The 12912-nt window shown below is 38.6% G+C and overlaps 1 long non-coding RNA gene across 1 annotated transcript; it reads left to right on the top strand.

Annotated features, from left to right (window-relative positions):
• Window positions 1-6106: 6106 nt before the first annotated feature.
• Window positions 6107-11200, top strand: LOC132659982 (uncharacterized). The gene is made up of 3 exons (XR_009601112.1): window positions 6107-6442; window positions 6955-7096; window positions 9968-11200. It is a non-coding gene; the product is annotated as an uncharacterized LOC132659982 (long non-coding RNA).
• Window positions 11201-12912: the final 1712 nt, after the last annotated feature.

The following is a 12912-nucleotide window of genomic DNA, read 5'->3' on the forward strand; positions in this document are numbered from 1 at the left end:
TTCATGATTAAATTTTACTTGGTATGCTATTAAGATCAGTTTTCACAAACCATCTTGTGCAGTAAACTGTGACCCAGAAGCGCACTATACAGCTGGGCAAGTGAACCTAGATGTTTAAATTTTTCAATAGATATTCCACTCATCAAATAATTTGCATTCTGAAATTTGAAATTTATACGATCTAAAATACTTCTTTAAATGTCAAATATTCAGGAGTTTTTAAACTAATACCAACTGCTGATACACCTACGCAAAACAAATTCAGTGAATTTCCACCAGCTGACCTTTAAAATAATCATCAGTTAAAGGAATTATACTCTTTTCTGCAGCTGGGATGATCTTGTTATTTATGTTCTTTCTAGAATTATACTCTAGCTTTTAATTTAGGTTGTCTGTATTGGTGGCCAAATCTTCCTAAAATAACCGAGAAAGCACAATATATCTAATATTTCAAATCACCTAATTTCTTCCTTTCTCCATATATAATATTACATTCCTTCTATATCTGCACTGTGTAGTTTTTCTATAAACAACTTTCAGACCCACTATTTCGACTTAATGGATATGTCAAACGTGGTATTTTTGGACAAATTTTTGAAATAGATCAGTCTTTTGATGTGAAGAGAGCTCTGTGTCACCCCTTAGCTCTAAAATGACTCGTGCTCATCACACATTACAATTTGTGTTCTTTGTTAACCTTCTTGGTTCCTTCTTTCTATTCAGTTCAGTTCAGCCGCTCAATCATGTCCAACTCTGTGACCCCATGGACTGCAGCACGCCAGGCTTCTCTGTCCATCACCAACTCCTGGAGCGTGCTCAACTCATGTCCATTGAGTCACTGATGCCATTCAACCATCTCATCCTCTGTTGTCTCCTCCTCCCGCCTTCAATCTTTCCCAACGTCAGGGTCTTTACAAATGAGTCAGTTTTTCACATTAGGTGGCCAAAGTATTGGAATTTCAGCTTCAGCGTCAGTCCTTCCAATAACTATTCAGGACTGATTTCCTTTAGGATGGACTAGTTGGATCTCCTTGCTGTCTAAGGGGCTCTCAAGAATCTTCTTCAACACCACAATTCTTTGGCGCTCAGCTTTCTTTCCAACTTTCACATCCATACATGACTACTGGAAAAACCATAGCTTTGACTAAATGGACCTTTGTTGACAAAGTAATGTCCCTGCCTTTTAGTATGCTGTCTAGGTTGGTCTTAACTTTTCTTCCAAGGAGCAAGCATCTTTCTATTAACCTGAATTTACACGTTCTGATTTCAAATGATATGATTTAAGAGAATCTCTATACACACTCTTTTCTCTGTTGCTTGTTATAATGCCTGAAAATTAACCATGGGGAGTCAGTCTTTTGAAAGGAAAAGAAAATCTTGTAAAATATATTAAAACATACACCATCTTAAATTAGTGTGGCCCAGCACTTGCTATGCAAAACATTATTTCCATGGAAGTCTCAGGGTATATGAACCGAAATTCTGTGGTCAAATGTATACAGGAAATGCTACACACTATACTTCTCTTGAAAACTCACAACATTAAGCTTAACAAGAAAATTGAAAAGTCGTACCTACAAAAACATGTTTTACTTCATTTAGCCCAGTGTTTTCTAAAATACACTAACCATAGAACTCTATTTACTTAATAACCATAAATGTCCCCAGGTAGAGCATTGTTGGGGAAATATTACTTAAACCTGTAATCAACAAACATTTGCTTTAGAATCAAAGTAACAGAAAGCTTGGAAATCTTGTGTTATTGATGATGTATCTTCAAGTTTGTCAGATTGCAAAATAAACCTGTAAAAGTTAAAGGACTTGGCTTAAATAATAAAGCCAAGGTTAAAATCCATATTTCATTACCATCTAATCCCTGCAAACACAAACAATACACTTCTATAATTCACTACTATAATTTAATTGAAATAAAGCAAAATATTCCATCAATGTGTTACAGAACTGTGGAGCACATAGAAATCTCTTCAGCTGGGTTACTGTGATCCCATCTTACAGGGAAAGGAATGTGAGTTTTGTAAATTTTGTTCATTTTGTTTATAAAACTGGGATCAATCCATAGGTAATGCTTTGAATCTACTTTTTCACTTAATCTTATGTTGTTAATATATTTTCGTGACATTAAATATCATTCTAGAAAATGGTTCTCAACCTATCAGGCCCAACACTCATTCATAGCAAATACTTTGTAATACCTTCTTCATTATCCTTAGGTGAAATATATATAAACAATTTATTTTAAACAAGGAAATGGCAACCTACTCCAGTATTCTTGCTTGGGAAATCTCATGGATAGAAGAGCCTGGTGGGCTACAGTCCACGGGGTCATAAGAGTTGAACACGATTTAGTGACTAAACCACCATGACCAAACAGTTTATTTTAAAAATGCCTTAGCTGTAATACAGAGGATAATTAAAAGTGAAGCAATTTATAATGAAATAATATATGAAGTGCTGAGGCATGACTTCACTGGAAGGCAGAATGAACAAGTCAGGTTTTGTATACCTTTAAGGAGCTTTCTTTTTTTTTTTTTAATTTATTCTTTATTCAGGTAACAATGGTTTACAATACTATATCAGTTCATGTGTACAACATTGTATTACTACTTCTGTATGCACTAAAGTGTACTCACGACTAAAAATTTCATTTCTGTCACTATACAGTTGATCCCTTTGACCCATTTGGCCTCCCCAACATCCCCATTTCTCCTCTTGAAACCATTACTCTATTCTCCATATCTACATGTTTGTTTTTGTTTGGTTTAACTCGTTCATTTTTAGATTTGTTTCTTTGTTATATTCTACGTAAGACTGAAATCATATGGTGTTTATCTTTCTCTTGTAGCTTCGACTCTAATGTCATGACTACAAAAGCAGACTGATACACAGCTGTGTTGTTTTGTCATCGGGGTGATACTGTCATGAGTCACATGATTTTACCAAGATGGTGAACTACCCTCGGTAAAATTCCAAACAAAACAAAATACCTCCTTTCCTTTATTTACATAATAATGGCTTTCCTAGAAAATTTACATTAAAATCATTCATGTATAATGGAGTAGAGCTCTAGATTCAGATCATATACCTCCATGAATGTCTAGAAGGACATTTGAAAATCACATAGGATGCAAGGGCATGCATCTTTTTATGTGTAGAACTTTCCAGAGAATTCTGGAACATCTAGCATCTCCAATCCCTGTCCATTAATCCAGAGTATCACTTTCCACTGCTATTCCTGTGATTACACCGTCCTAAAACTTTCTCTTCAAGCTCTCAAAATGCCCCCACCCATGAATAGGTACATACTAATTAAGGATTGCTGCTGTAGAATGTATTTTAAAGATAGCTTAGCATTCCATTGAATTAATAGGCACCAGTGATTACCAAATGTTCACTAAGTTCAAGGACACAGTCTCCTTAAATTACTGAATCATCATAAATAGGAACCACCAACTGAGAGCACACAATGTCCCAGGCATTTTATTTGCATTCGGTTACTTAACCTTTAAGCTGCCATGTAAACGAAAGAGGTATTATTATTTTCCCCATTTTACAGACGAGAAACCTGAGGCTCAAAGATACCCAGAGATACCATTTCTCAGGGAAGCCAGAATCTAAATCCAGGTCTTTTTAATGTTTAAGTCCACGTTTTTAGTCATAACCGTATGCTGCCAGACGAAGTTTGTGTTACTTCTTAGAGCAGCCATTCTCTTTCTGCTCAGTTCCTTTCTTACCTTCTGATTCAGCTTCCCTTCATAATTGTCTTTCTTTTTTTGATCTTTCTGGAACAATTCTTTTCTGGAAACATGAGGTTGCTCCCCCACTCCTTTCTCCCCCTGCCTTTTAAAGTGGAGAGCTGTTTTAGATTGGATCTGCCACAATTGGTTCTAATTAATGTCCCTACCCTCAGGCTGTCTCTGAATAAATGACTCAATATAAATGAACAAATTCAATTTTTAAAGTAGCTTGAGAATTTTTAACCTGAACTAACACGTCCAGGGAGTATTCAATTACATGTTCATTGCCTCTTTTTCCTCACCAGCCACTCATTTTTTAAATGACTAGAGGGTTACTTTCACTCCCTGACATTGACATCTAAAATATTATTTCAGTACTTATGAGTGACCTTCTCATTAGTGCAGTGTTTTTTTCTTTCATTACTGGAGTGGCATAATTTGAGGACAGAGAATGTATGTCACTGTGTCTCTGCTATGTTATATTATAATGCTTATATGTAATTAATTCACAATAACTATCTATTGAGTGAAGACGTGAAGCTAAAGTTTACACAATAATTACAAGCTAAACATAAACAGATTTACTCACTTCGATCCTTGCTATTCTGTTTTCCATACCTATAAAATGAGCTAAATTCCTAGAACTGTTACAAGGACACAGGAGATTATTTGTGTGTTGCTAGAACTATACTCGGAGAAGGCAATGGCACCCCACTCCAGTACTCCTGCCTGGAAAATCCAGGGATGGAGGAGCCTGGTGGGCTGCAGTCCATGGGGTCACTAAGAGTCGAACACAACTGAGCGACTTCACTTTCACTTTTCACTTTCATGCATTGGAAAAGGAAATGGCAACCCACTCCAGTGTTCTTGCTTGGAGAATCCCAGGGACGGGGGAGCCTGGTGGGCTGCCGTCTATGGGGTCCCACAGAATCAGACACGGCTGAAGTGACTTAGCAGCAGCAGCAGCAGCAGCAGCAGCACCAGCAGCACCAGCAGCAGCAGCAGCAGAACTATACTAGCACTAGGGGAAATTTGAAGAGTAGCTTTTCTTCCTCCTCTAATTTTTTTCCCTGCAATCTCTTTTCCTTTATAGAATGCTTTGAGCCAAAGTGTTCAGGATTCAAATTTTGGACTTGTGTTCATGTGGTGTTTTTTTTTTTTCTTTCTGCATGACATGCATATGCAGTTTGGTGGGATATACAGACATAGTCAACAAACTTTTAGCTTTATGTTGTTATTATTTTAAAAGATACAGAGCCCATTTCCTTAATTAGGAGTCAAAGTTGAAACTAGAGCATATCTTACCCACACTGCATGGATTAACTTTCTCACTTATACTGAACTGTATGTATCTCTTGAGAGAATTCAGCCTATTATGTTGTGGTGCAGTCTGAAGGACTAGGTTTTTCTTGTTGATACATGCCAAGGAGAGAAGCTAGTCTTCAGACAGGAAGGTTTGACTGAGTGGGTGGGCCCATAATTGATATGAAATGAAATTTGATCTCCAAAGATTGGGTCAGAATGTTTGGAAATGTATTTTTGTAATTACTATTAAAGGTGGCTCCCCATACCCTCCATGTGGGAGCCAAGAAGGAAGGACACAGATAAGATCTGTTTGTTTTTTGTCATTTTCCCCCCGTAAGGTAGTACATGAGCTTTGAAGGCAGAGTATAGCTTCAACTCAGATCTTCCAAATCCATGCTATTATTTAGGTTTATTTACCTTTTGTTATCCACCAATCTTTAATAAACTATTCTAGCTGGATTACAGGAAATGAAGACAGGGTCATTTGTCTATCCTAGGACCAAACTGCCTAAAGGAGAATCTTCACTCCATTCCCTACCCTCAGCATGGTTATCTCAGGGGCAATCAGTTTATTTTATTCTATTATTTTAAGGAGCACTTATTTATTTATTTTGGCTGTGCTGTATCTTAGTGGAGGCATGCAGGATCTTTGGTTGGGGCATGTGGGATCTAGTTCCCTCACCAGGGATTGAACTCAGGCCCCCTGAAATGGGAGCATGGAGTCCTAGCCAGTGGACCACCAGGGCCATCCCAATGGCAATCAGTTTGAAGATGCCAATAGCTATAGAAAGCCAGGGGAAACAGACAGGGCTGTGTGGTACAAGTGTCACCTGATCATCTGGAAATTGTTCTAATGCTAAACTTGGAAGATCTGGGTTATATTTTGGTAAAGAAAAGCAGAATCCTAACACATATGATTCATTGTTCTATCCTCAGAGACTTCCTAGTACATGGTGTTCACTAAGAATGTCTATAATAAATAAATGAGCCTGTATATACTTACTGAGCCTTGTCTTGCTATGTCTCTATCACTGTATTTCATAACCAGAATCTAAACTGCAGCACAGGCAACTTTTATTCAGTTTCTTCTAAATACTCTTTGAATAACTTCTATGGACAAGAAACTGAACTAGCTTCTCTGGGAGACACAAGCATAATATGAATAAAGCTATGTCATTTATACGTTTTATTTATTTATTTTTGTTTGTGAGTGTGATTGCAGTGGTTGCAGCTCCCGGATTCTAGAGCACAGACTCAGTAGTTGTGGCGCATGCACTTAGTTGCTCCATAGCGTGTACGATCTTCCCGGGCCAGGGAATGAACCTGCATCTCCTGCATTGCCTGGTAGATTCTCGACCACTGAGCCACCAGGGAAACCCAAGGTATGCAACTTGCTTTAAGAAGCTAGAAATCTAATGATGGAGATAGACACAGACACAAATAACTGCTTCTTGAACATAAAACCTCAGGGATGTCTCAAGTTCCCCAACTCATTACCTTTCTCTCTTTTTGCAAGCATTTTTCAACTTCTGTTTCCCTTAAGAACACTTGTACTTTTGTGCTTTATCTTCCTTGCCTTTGTTATTCCCTTGACACCATTCTTATGTTCTTTGATATCAACAATTCTTATTGTTCTAATGGCTCCTTCCTCTCTTTATTTGAACAAGCTTTGAGCACATCCTTCTTGGCTGGAGAAAAGACTTACCTGAAGGCTTTTCTTTATTTTCAAGTTTGGTTTCTTTCCTTTAAAAAAATTTTTTTCTGTACTTGAAGTTGGCCATTTGTAACTTTTGGTAGAATAGTAGAAGTAGAAGTGCATGTGCTGTCGTGTCTGACTCTTTGAGACCCCATGAACTATAGCCCACTAAGTTCTTCTGTCCGTGGGATTTTCCAGGCAAGAATACTGGCATTGGTTGCCATTTCCTTCTCCAGGGGATCTTCCTGACCCAAGGATCGAACCTACGACTCCTGCATTGACAGGCGGATTCTTCACCACCGGGTCACCTGGGAAGCCTTCTCTATATTTTCTCCAGAAGGTACTTAGTAAAAGTTTTATTAGTAAAGTAAAAAAAATCAATGCCTAGTATGCTTCTCTCCATCCTTTACCTCTTAACACATAATATATTACAGAAACTGGTTGAAATTCTTAATGGCAAACATACGCGTGCTATCTGTTATAAACAGTATTGCATCATTAAAATCAGATGAGTTAATAAAAATTGTTATCTGAATTGTGTAGCAAAGGTCCAGTAAAATGGATTCAGGGCCAAAAAATGTCATGCCACTGTAAACCTCTCTAGTTTTTTTCTGATTTTAGTGAAAGAAAAATGAGATACTACTTTGCATTTTTAAACAAATATTTTATCACTATAGCTCTGATTTCTTACAGCACTTTAGAAAACTTTTTGATGTACAATCAGCTCATTTGATCTTTACAATAACATTGTTTTGAAAAAATCAGAGTTGTGTCTCAACTATCATTTTTAGCAGATAAGAAAACTCAGAGATGCTAAATGACATCTTTAAATTCATAACATCTGCTTTTATGTGGCAGATCCAGATCTCAAATACAGGCATTCCTATCCTGTTTATTTAACTTATATGCAGAGTACATAATGAGAAACGCTGGGCTGGAGGAAACACAAGCTGGAATCAAGATTGCCGGGACAAATATCAATAACCTCAGATATGCAGATGACACCACCCTTATGACAGAAAGTGAAGAGGAATTTAAAAGCCTCTTGATGAAAGTGAAAGAGGAGAGTGAAAAAGTTGGCTTAAAGCTCGGCATTCAGAAAATGAAGATCATGGCATCTGGTCCCATCACTTCATGGGAAATAGATGGGGAAACAGTGGAAACAGTGTCAGACTTTATTTTTTTGGGCTCCAAAATCACTGCAGATGGTGACTGCAGCCATGAAATTAAAAGACACTTACTCCTTGGAAGGAAAGCTATGACCAACCTAGATAGCATATTGAAAAGCAGAGATATTACTTTGCCAACAAGGTTCGTCTGGTCAAGGCTATGGTTTTTCCTGTGGTCATGTATGGATGTGAGAGTTGGACTGTGAAGAAAACTGAGCGCCGAAGAATTGATGTTTTTGAACTGTGGTGTTGGAGAAGACTCTTGAGAATCCCTTGGGCTGCAAGGAGATCCAACCAGTCCATCCTAAAAGAGATCAGTCCTGGGTGTTCATTGGAAGGACTGATGCTAAAGCTGAAACTCCAACACTTTGGCCAGCTCATGCGAAGAGTTGACTCATTTGAAAAGACCCTGATGCTGGGAGGGATTGAGGGCAGGAGGAGAAGGGGATAACAGAGGATGAGATGGCTAGATGGCATCACTGACTTGATGGACGTGAGTTTGAGTGAACTCTGGGAGTTGGTGATGGACAGGGAGGTCTGGCGTGCTGTGATTCATGGGGTCGCAAAGAGTTGGACATGACTGAGCGACTGAACTGAATTGAACTGAATGCAGATGGTGCTTCTTGAAGTATAGGAGCTGGAGAAATATGTATATTCTCACATGTTCCTTAACCATTCATCCACTGATGGACACTTCTTATTTCCACGTCCTGACTACTATAAATAATATGGCAGCAAACATGGGTACCAATATCTTTTTGAGTCTGTGTTTTCATTTCCTTCAAATAAATGCCCAGAGTTGGAATTGCTGGATCAACTGATAGTTCTATTTTTAATCTTGGGGGGAACTTCTATACTGTTTTTTCCACAGTGATTGCACCAATTCACATTCCCATCAGTAAAACATAAGGGTTCCTTTTTCTACACATTCTCACCAACACCTGTCATTTCTTGCCTTTTGAAAGTAGCCATTCTAACAAGTATGAGAGTAGTTTTGATTTGCATTTCCCTGATGATTAGTGATGCTGAGCACCTTCTCATACACCTGTTGATCAATCTATATGTCTTCTTTGGAAAAATGTCTGTTACGATCCCATCCCATTTTTAAATTGGGGGTTGTTTGTTTTTCTTTTGAGTTGTAGGAGTTATGGAAATATTTTAGACATTAACCTCTTAAGAGACAGAGTTTTCTGATAGAAGGATTCAATGGAAATGACAAGCTAAAAAAAATAAAGTAAATATGAAAGACCTTATAATGTTTTCCCTCAATAGTCTTCGGAAGTCTTGTATATATCTAAGTCACATAAGACTAAATCTTTTAAGTGTCATAAGTCTCATGCCCTTGGTTGTTTGCCATATTGAAGGACAAACTGGGAATCAGCTGATGAAAAACATGTTTTTAAAAAACTCTTTTCTTTCCCATACTTTTCACATAAGACCAAATTCCAACAAACAAAAAATTTCTTTCCACAAATGAATTTTTAAGGCAGTTGTTTACATCCTGGTGTTTGTGAATTGGATGTTTGTCATTCAAGGAGTACAACAATGTCAAAATCAGGTAAGAAAATTCAGTAAGGTCACTTAAGATGTGGACTAAAATCTTTAACAGCTCTTATTTCTATTATATTTTTATTCCTGTGATTATACATTTGCAGACTAAGATGTGACATAAAGCAAAGAAAGCATTAGAACAGAAATATTTTGGCATCAACTTAATCTATCACATAATTGAGACTAGAGCCTGCTCCATAATAGTAAAAAAGGCAATAGGCTCATCATTCACGTACTCCTAGGATTTAGTTCCGGGTTTTGTTCTGGCTGTCAGAAAGTCTTTTGATCTAAAACATCTTATTAGCAGTTTATATTGGGCATTTAGAATGTTTTACCCAGAAAAACAGACTAAATTGTTAATCTTGTGTGTGATGTCTCATGCATTGTTTTGCTTTTCTGCTCTTGGTAGTAATTTCTGGAAGTCACAAAAGAATTTTAAACAACTAAACATGGTGTATTTTGTACACTTTTTTTTTTTTTGTCTGCACCAGGTCTTAGTTGCCGCATGCAGGATCTCTAGTTGAGGCACTGAGTTCTCTGACCATGGATCAAACCGAGGACCCCTGTGTTGAGAATCTTAACCACTGGACCACCAGGAAAGTCCCTGTTTATCTTAAAATGTTGTCCTTTTTTTTTCAAATTTTGTTTTGTTTTCTTGCTGCATTAATGTCTCCTATAAGTTTCTCTCCTTATAGTAGTACCCTAACCTGGGTACAGACCCAGGTCCTGAGGTGACTGCTTAACCAGCCAGCCACGTAAATTTGGAAGAGTCTTTTCACTTGGCCTTGATGTCTTCTCCGGGTCTTCCTTCTTAAATGTTCATCGAACTGAAGCAGGTATTGAAAAAAATTAATTGAAGGAATAAATATTAACCTGTTTTTCACATGCATGTTTGGCCAGTATTATGATAGTCTCTCAGATCTGAATGAGAGTACAAGCTGGGAATGTGTGTTAAAGGACTCCTTTCTGGAAATATCCAACATGTGGTCTCATGAAGTTAAAGTCTGGCAATCATCAATGGGATGAGCTAAAGCTCTGTGAAGACTGAAGCCCAAATTTTTATGTGATTGTTTTGAAGTTTTTAACTCTTATTTTGATGGACATCAACAGGACTGGGAAGGGGTTGGAGAAATATCCTCTCTTGCAACCTGCTACTTATACACTGCTCTTCCCTGGCTCAGACAGAAAAGAATCTGCCGACAATGTGAGAAATGTGGGTTCAATATCTGGCTTGGGAAGATCCTCTGGAGAAGGGAATGGCAACCCACTCCAGTATTCTTGCCTGGAGAATCCCCACGGACAGAGGAACCTGGCAGGCTACAGTCTCTGGAGTCTCAAAGAGTCGAACATGACTGAGTGACTAACACACACACTTATACCCTAGCATGGGAAGGATGTTGAATGCACCACTGACCAGCTGGGAGAGGCACACAGTTTTGGCGATCTTTGGGTAACTTAAGATTATCCTTGTGCCTTCTCTGACGGCTCAGTGGTAGAGTTCACCTGCCAATGCAGGAGACACATGTTGGATCCCTGATCCAGGAAGATCCCAAATGCTTCGAAGCAACTAAGCCCATGCACCACAAGTACTGAGCCTGTGTTCTAAAGCCCAGGAGTCCCAACTACTGAGCCCACATGTCACAACTACTGAAGCCCACTCACCCTAGCTCTACAACATGAGAAACCACCAGAATAGGCCCCGGCTGTCCACAACTAGTGCAAAGCCTGCTGCTGCTACTGCTGCTGCTGCTAAGTCACTTCAGTCGTGTCCAACTCTGTGCGACCCCATAGACGGCAGCCCACAAGGCTCCCCCGTCCCTGGGATTCTCCAGGCAAGAACACTGGAGTGGGGTGCCATTGCCTTCTCCTTAGTGCAAAGCCTAAGCAGCAACAAAGACCCAGCACGTGTGCTCATGCTTAGCCTCTTAGCTCGTGTCCAACTCTCTGCAACCCTATGGACCATGGCCTGCTAGACTCCTCTGTCCATGGGATTTTCCAGGCAAGAGTACTGGAGTGGGGTGCCGTTGCCTTCTCCAAGACCTAGCACAGCCATAAATAAATAAGTCAATAAAATTATTAAAAAATAAATATTAAAAGGAGAAGGCAATGGCACCCCACTCCAGTACTCTTGCCTGGAGAATCCCATGGACGGAGGAGCCTGGTGGGCTGCAGTCCATGGGGTCACTAAGAGCTGGACACGACCGAGCGACTTCACTTTTGCTTTTCACTTTCCTGCATTGGAGAAGGAAATGGCAACCTACTCCAGTGTTCTTGCCTGGAGAATCCCAGGGACGGGGGAGCCTGGTGGGCTGCCGTCTACGGGGTCGCACAGAGTTGGACACGACTGAAGTGACTTAGTAGTAGTAGTAGTAGTAATATTAAAAATAATTTTTTGGGAAAAAGATTCTCTTTGGCACTTGCCAATTATGGAAGAGGTTTAACTGTCAAATTTCCTAGTACTTTGAAAATTTATACTTTCTTGGATCATCTACTATAATTTAGTGTATAGAAAATGTCTAGATGAATAAACATGTTAATAGTGGCTATTCTTAGGGAGAGGTATTACTGCAGGGACACTTCCAGTTTTACTTTACATGCTTTCAAATTACTATATTACTTTTGTTATAAACAATAAAGAACTATAATGTACTCTATTAATAACCCCAAGCTGAAAAAGAGACTTGTCATCCAGACACTCCATGCAATGGATATGATTCTCAGGGTGGAAAAAAAAAAATCTCTACTTTCTAAAGTAGGTTTCACCAAGATGGCTTGTGTTTATGAGTACTTAGAAAAAAATTATTTTTATCACTTTTCTCCCTTCACAAATATTTCATTATTTGACTGTGCTCAGAGATTTTTGTGTGCCTAAATTTTTCAAGGAATAGAATATATTTTTGGTACATAATAGGTACTCAATAAATGTTTGTTGAGTGATTACATTAAATAAATCTTCAGTTCAGTTCAGTTCAGTCACTCAGTCGTGTCCGATTCTTTGCGACTCCATGAATCGCAGCACGCCAGGCCTCCCTGTCCATCACCAACTCCCGGAGTTTACTCAAACTCACGTCCATCAAGTCGGTGATGCCATCCAGCCATCTCATCCTCTGTCGTCCCCTCCTACTCCTGCCCCCAATCCCTAACTGTACTCTATTTTGAAATCAGAATAACTTTAAAAATAGAAGGATACCAGTTTGGGCCCTAAAACTTTTTTTCCTGGGAATCTAAAAGATTTTACAATAATCTCTAATCACTGTCTTTAAAAAATTCCCTACTTAGTTTTAGGGAATAGTTTATATAATCAAAACTCTGATTTAACAAATACATTATATATAATATAAAAAATTTTTAAGTTGTAGTATAGTTGATTTCCACTGTTGTGTTAACTTCTGTTGTATAGCAAAGTGATTCAGTTATACACATATTGGGTTGACCA

The sequence above is a fragment of the Ovis aries genome, chromosome 6 (genome assembly GCF_016772045.2).
Source record: "Ovis aries strain OAR_USU_Benz2616 breed Rambouillet chromosome 6, ARS-UI_Ramb_v3.0, whole genome shotgun sequence".
Taxonomy (NCBI): domain Eukaryota; kingdom Metazoa; phylum Chordata; class Mammalia; order Artiodactyla; family Bovidae; genus Ovis; species Ovis aries.